We start from the raw sequence: 6,391 nt of genomic DNA on the forward strand, positions 1-6,391 counted from the left end.
GTATTTATTTAACTTCATTAACTTCCTCTAAAACATAGCATGCATCTGCCTCCCAAACTGAAAGAGGACTTCAAGCTCACATAGGATCAGAAAAATCCCCCAAAGCATCTGTTTCTATCTTTCTATCCAATGACAAAAGTAGCCTTGAGGGAGCAGGCTTCTAACTCAGGAGCTCAGGTAATTGTCTCATGCTATGTGTAACAAATCCAAGCCCATGCACACAATCAAGCACTTAAGGTCTGTGCAAACCAAGCAGAACAATGACCTTCTAACAGGCTTTTCCATCACTGTGCACCTCAGTGCATATCCTCAGCCTTGCCAAAGAAAAGACCAAAGGTGTATTAATCAGCTCATGCAGTGGAGAGGAACGCAGGGACAGGAGTCTGGCAGCTCGCCCTGTTTGTAGAGCTTAGGCAAGGACAGACTTTCAAATCATCACCCCTCTTCTCATTTCTCTCTGTATCAATAACATTTGTATGTCTACCTCCATCTCTTCTGAGTGCCAATGAATACAAGTAGTGATGGCTAGGCACACCATGAATCAGAACTTAGCTGTGATAGAAACAAAAAAAAGCCACATTTGGCTCCTCAACGAAGACTGAGATGTTTTCCACATCGCTTTCATAATACATTCTGCTAGGTTCTGTTTCCAGTTTCTATCATCTTTCATACCTCTTTTTTACACACAGATAATGTTTTCAGCCAGCCTCATTTTAAAAAGCAGGCTTCTTTTTAAGCTCTGTTGTGCTGTTTTGGGTGTTGTTGTTTGTTGTTTGCTTTTTTGTGGTGTTTAATAACATGAGTATTTCCATGGTCTTGCTGGCCGAGCTAGCCCATAGAATTGATTTATGGCAACCTGCTTTTATAACATTAACTACAAACCTCCTGTGCTTTGGCAATCTTTGCTGTGTAAGCGTTCCTACATCTTGCTATGATTTATGGATGGTTATAAAGACTTCTGCTTTCTTGGTTTTCATGCAACGCATCCTCATGCAACTGTGTATTACATTATTTCTGGATCACACAGCTGTCGTTGCAACAAAGCAATAAAAAAAGGTATTTCCCTCAGAGCTGAATGTCATATCAAAGTTGCTGTGCTTCTCACTAAGACTAAGCAAACTCAAGAAGCAGCAGTGGGAGATTTCCTTCTGCAGAAATGAAACAACAATTCTTAGCACAAAGCTAAAGATATTTGATTGCCTAAGGAGAAATATGTTGCCTTTGCTGCCATGCTGTATTCCACCCACTGAATTCAACACTGGGAAACACTTAGTCAAGTCAGTCAGGGCTATTTTCAGCCTACATGTGAAACCTCCACTGGAAGAAAGATGCACTGACTCTCAGAAATTGGAGTTACAATTGTCTACAGATTCTCCAATTTTTATTATTATTATTTTTAATGCTACACAAACATAAGCAAATTCCTTCCCATAATTTAACATAAAACTCTACCTGAGAGTTGGCAGGTGCCTCCTCACAGTGATTTGGTGTTATCCAACAGCAGGAAAGCCCTGACAAAGCTTCCTGCTCAGGGCTAACGACTGATAGCAGTGAAAGATGACAAGTTTGAACAACCTCTGCATTCAGTAATCACCCTCTCATGTACTTACAGTGTATTACTGAGAGGAAGCACGACTTTGTAGTTATAAGTTTTATCTTCTCTTTAATTATATTTTTTAGCATATAAGGTAGCATATGAAAGCTTTAGGAATGCATTCAAGTCTCTTCCAGTAATGACTCTTGAAATATTTTTGAGATAATCTTAACATTTTTACTATCATGTCACATCACTGTGATCATTATTGCTAAAAACTCCCTCACAGTTTGCTCCATTATACTCTCTAATACAAACAAGCTGCAAGATCACAGGCACTACTTGCCATGAATACATATCAATTAACATCCAATTAAGACAACCGCTGGCTGTTCCTTTTCAATCATGAGGATAGGCAGCAAAACCCAAATCCACAAAGGTCATTTGCATCCCCTGACTCTCTGTAGTACATATTAGCATGCTGCTCTGCTAGCCCGACTGCTTTCACTGAAATGAAAAGTTGCTGTCCTAATGATTTACAACTCCAGTTTTCTTCTTTTGTGCATTTCCCACTCTGCTCCATCCCTTCAAAAGCTCCTTTTCTACATCCTGAATTTGTTACTGAGAAGCATTGCCATCACGCCCTTCGGTCCAAACATCAGTGCAGTAATTCTCACTTGAAATTATCTTTTCCTGCAATTTCCTATTACAGCATGTGGTTAAAAAGTCTGCTGATGTCAGTTCTTACTGTTCTGCAAATGTAGTCAAAGTAACACTGTATGAACGCTCAAGATGAATGTTTAGCACGTTTTAATTGCTAAAAGTCAAGGAGTTTCCAGTTTTAGACAACAGAATAATTAGAAAGAACAATAGTTAATGTAGACTTTTGATTTCCAGATACTAAGTCTGTTGGATATTATACTGCACACTGGGTCATTTGGCTACTGCATGCTTTAGGAAGCATCAGAGAATAAGAGTCAGTTTCCTTGACTTTTCTCAAGCAAATTTCTCCACAGCCATTATAGTTCATATAATATTTCACTTAAATCATATAAGTAGGAAATATGACTTAAATGCCAGTACATAATTATGTTAGATATGCTGCAGGATCACCACTGGGATGACAGTGTAATACCACATGCTCCTTATAGGAGGTGACAGGCAAACAGCATTGAAGCACACATTGAGACAACAGTGCTCTCTCTTTGCTTTTAGTTTTTCACTGCTCTACTCTGCTAGTAATAAACAGGCAATAAATTATATTAATCTCCCCATGCTGAATCTCTTCTCCTCATGATGGTAATCATGGATGACCTTCCAGTCCTCATCTCAACCCTTGAGCCTTTTTTTGTTATTTTCTGCCCCTGATCTTTCGAGAATCAGGAGTGTGAGAGCAGTGTGGTGGAGTTTAGTTAGCCATCAATGTGAAACCACCACGCCATGCAGTCAGTGTAAAAAGGAAATATAAATGGACTTGAACAGCAACACAAGACTAGGCCTTCTCTCTGTGTTCCACATATGTTTCAATGGTCATGGAAAACCAGAGAACAAGAATATTTCCACTCAAGCATTTTAAATTAAATGAAGCCAGTTTTGAATGCAACCATAATTAAGTTTATGGGACTAGAAGAATGTGAAAGAGTTGGAGATGCTTCAACAGGTACATATTTCTTATTTGTCAGCACAACAAATTCTGCTTGGGATACTAAAATGGAGTTGGGTTCTTCCCACCTTCAGCATCAGCAGTAAAAAGCCAAACTAGATGCTAAAGATCAATTGCCCAACATGCCTATCATCTGTGAGTGTGGTACTGATACAACTGATCAAGACATAAAAGGCAATTCTGAAGACAGTGTGCATAAAGGAATATAATTTTGCTCGTCCTTTTGGCTGTATTGGCTTATGGAGGTGAGAAGGGATAGAAGACCAAAAGTTGGGGATTTAATCTCTCATTAAAAGATAACATTAGAATCAAATTTACATTAAGATCAGATCTATTCACATCATTAAAAGTCTGCATTAGCATCATTTTGCAGATTACATTACCATTAAACATCCAGCAGAAGGTTAATCTGCATTTATGATTATGTCTTCAGTTAGAAGCAGGTTACACAAAACACTTCATATGTTGTAAGAAACAACTGCACTCACTCAAAGTGATGAGCTGGATCTCTTAACAAGATCTTTCCTTGGAGCTTCTGATTAATCAGGGCAGTTTGGGAAAAAAAAATAAATCAGAGAAGCAGAGACATCACTGAAGTCTGGAAGAACAACTCAAGCATTTTACTTACCTGAGACACCTGAGTTCCATTTATAATTGGAAAAAAAGTCATACTTCACTAAAATGGCTTATTCAACCTTCAAAATACGCACTGTTTATTATTTTGTTTATGGCTTATTACCTTTTGGCACATTGATCAAGTGGATTAACAGCATAAGTGTAAAACAAAATAACCAGAGTTACGTAAGGATGGAAGGGAAGAATCATAGAATTGCTTAGGTTGGAAAAGACCTTAAAGATCAAGTCCAATTGCAACTGAACCATACTACCCTACCACTAACAACCCTCTGCTGAATGTGGAATTTAACGTTATCACGAGTAACTAGTGCAGAATTTAGAAATTGCTCTGATATAAAAATTGGAGATATTTAACAACACTACATTGTGACAACTAATAATGTAGTACATCATTACAGTAGTTCATGCAAAGAAGCTTTTTTGACATAGCTTCCTCAACTTTTCTAACCCTGCACTCTCAGTCAAACAGTGCAAGAACCTAATTCATCATCAATATAACATGCTGATTCAACACCACACATTCTCAATTGGAAAACATGCTTACATTTAACCTATGAAATTACTAAGTTTTTATGTACATGTTTATCTTCTTGCTGCTTGCTTTAATTCAACTATTTTTATCTAGTGAGTGTTCTTCAAAGGCTTCAAGTCTACAGAGCTTGTAAACTCTCATGTAATCTGTACCCTGTTGGGGCTGGCAGCAGTAAGTCATCAATTTTATTTGCAGGAGGCTGTAACTAAACCTTGCCAGATGTAAATCTTTTTGTATTCCTGCTTGCTGTTTCAGCTGCAAGCGATTCTTGTTTCTCAACGCTCGCATCATGGAAGCTAGATAGTTCCAAGAAAATTTAGTAAGCCTAGAGTCCCCTACTGCAAGGCCTATTATACAGCTCTGCGATTATTCAAGCTAATACTGAGCAAATACAATGAGCAGAATGTGTGATTGAAACAGAACAGCACGTAGAAGTTGCAGCCTCATCAATACAAGTAGTGACTGCAGTAACAAAGCTGAAATATGGGCATCAATAAGAGCTGAGCACGTGTAAAAGAACGAGATGGTAGAATGGTAAAGCCTATGACCAACAGACCTCGTTTTGTTATTTTTTTTCCCCCTTTCTTTCTTTTTAAATGAGTCTGCAAGAAATGCTCTGTTGTGGCAGTGGAAGATACCATTCTCTGTTGTGGCAATGGAAGATACCTTCTAGGAAAAGCAAGCACATCCAGCCACCTTCTGTGATCAACCCCCTAAAATTAATGATGGTTGCAGTCCACCCTCAGCTGGCTGCATGGCATACAGAAACCCAGATCTGTGTCTGATTAAAACCTTCCCATTAGGTAAGGAACTCAAACATGGATTCCCTCTAAGTCGTGATTTTCCTCCATCTCAAGTTGGAATACTCCATACAAATCTGTGCACAAATTCTGTTACAGTGGTAGATACTCTCACTATAGTTTTCCATCCTATAGTGGACATTATACATCCCAACCTTTCCTGTGGATTACCAGATCTTAGCACAGTGCCATTTCACACAGAGGACTGCAAATAGGTAACGAGCACCTTAATAACACCAAAACAGTGCAGTACTGATGGAGCTAGCAGCCGTTCTTCATGCAGCACTCAGAACGTCTTGAGCGTACATAAAGACTATAAAGGAGAAATTACAAGCCATCTTTTCTAAGCAATTAATACAGCTGATGATTTTGCTGATCAGTCAGCTGCTGCCACCACAGAACCAACAACTTCTTTGGCTTGAACTGACCCATTTCTGCGTGCTCAGGATTTCCTTACCTCAAGCGAGCTAGAGTTTTACTAAGAGTCTTCAGCTCCTTCCCTGTTTCACTAGAGGAGGTGAGCCTTTTCACTGATTCCAGCGGATCAGACTGAAAGTGATCAAGTTGAGAATTAACATTAAGATATTAAAAAGAGCTTAGCACAGAGAAGGTACAGACTCACAGTTCAGCTTTAATCACGGTTTTCTGAGATAACCATCACCGGGGAGAGTATTATGAGATTTCATGAGTATGTAAACAAACCTTACATGATATGGCTCTACAAGCCCAGATGTATCATAGAATGGTCTGGTTTGGAAGGGACCTCAAGGATCACCAACCTCCAACCCCCCTGCCACACGCAGGGCCACCAACCTCCACATTTAATACATATACATATATATTCTAGAGAGAAAAATAAGTCCAGCAGTACAAGCTGAGGGAAGAGCAGCACTTCCTCTTGCTCTCACCTCCTGTGCACACGGTTTACCAACAGGAAAACTTCTGAAGCTCCTCAGCTCCACCAGAACCGCTGCTGGCAGAGTGTTCCTTAAAGACGCTAAAAGCACTATTTACAGTAAAAACAAACAAAAGAAATCACGCGCCCGAACGACCAGCGAGCGGCTAAGACCCGATAAGGGCTCATTAACCCAGAGATCCCTCGGCGGCCGATGGGGACTGCCAAAATACCGGGCAGACCCGGCTGTCAGCCCGCAAACGGAGCGAACGCACCCGGCGCCCAACCAGCGCCGTCCTCTGGCACACACCGGACTGCGGGAACGGCCGCA

The sequence above is a fragment of the Meleagris gallopavo genome, chromosome 17, assembly GCF_000146605.3.
Source record: "Meleagris gallopavo isolate NT-WF06-2002-E0010 breed Aviagen turkey brand Nicholas breeding stock chromosome 17, Turkey_5.1, whole genome shotgun sequence".
Lineage (NCBI taxonomy): Eukaryota > Metazoa > Chordata > Aves > Galliformes > Phasianidae > Meleagris > Meleagris gallopavo.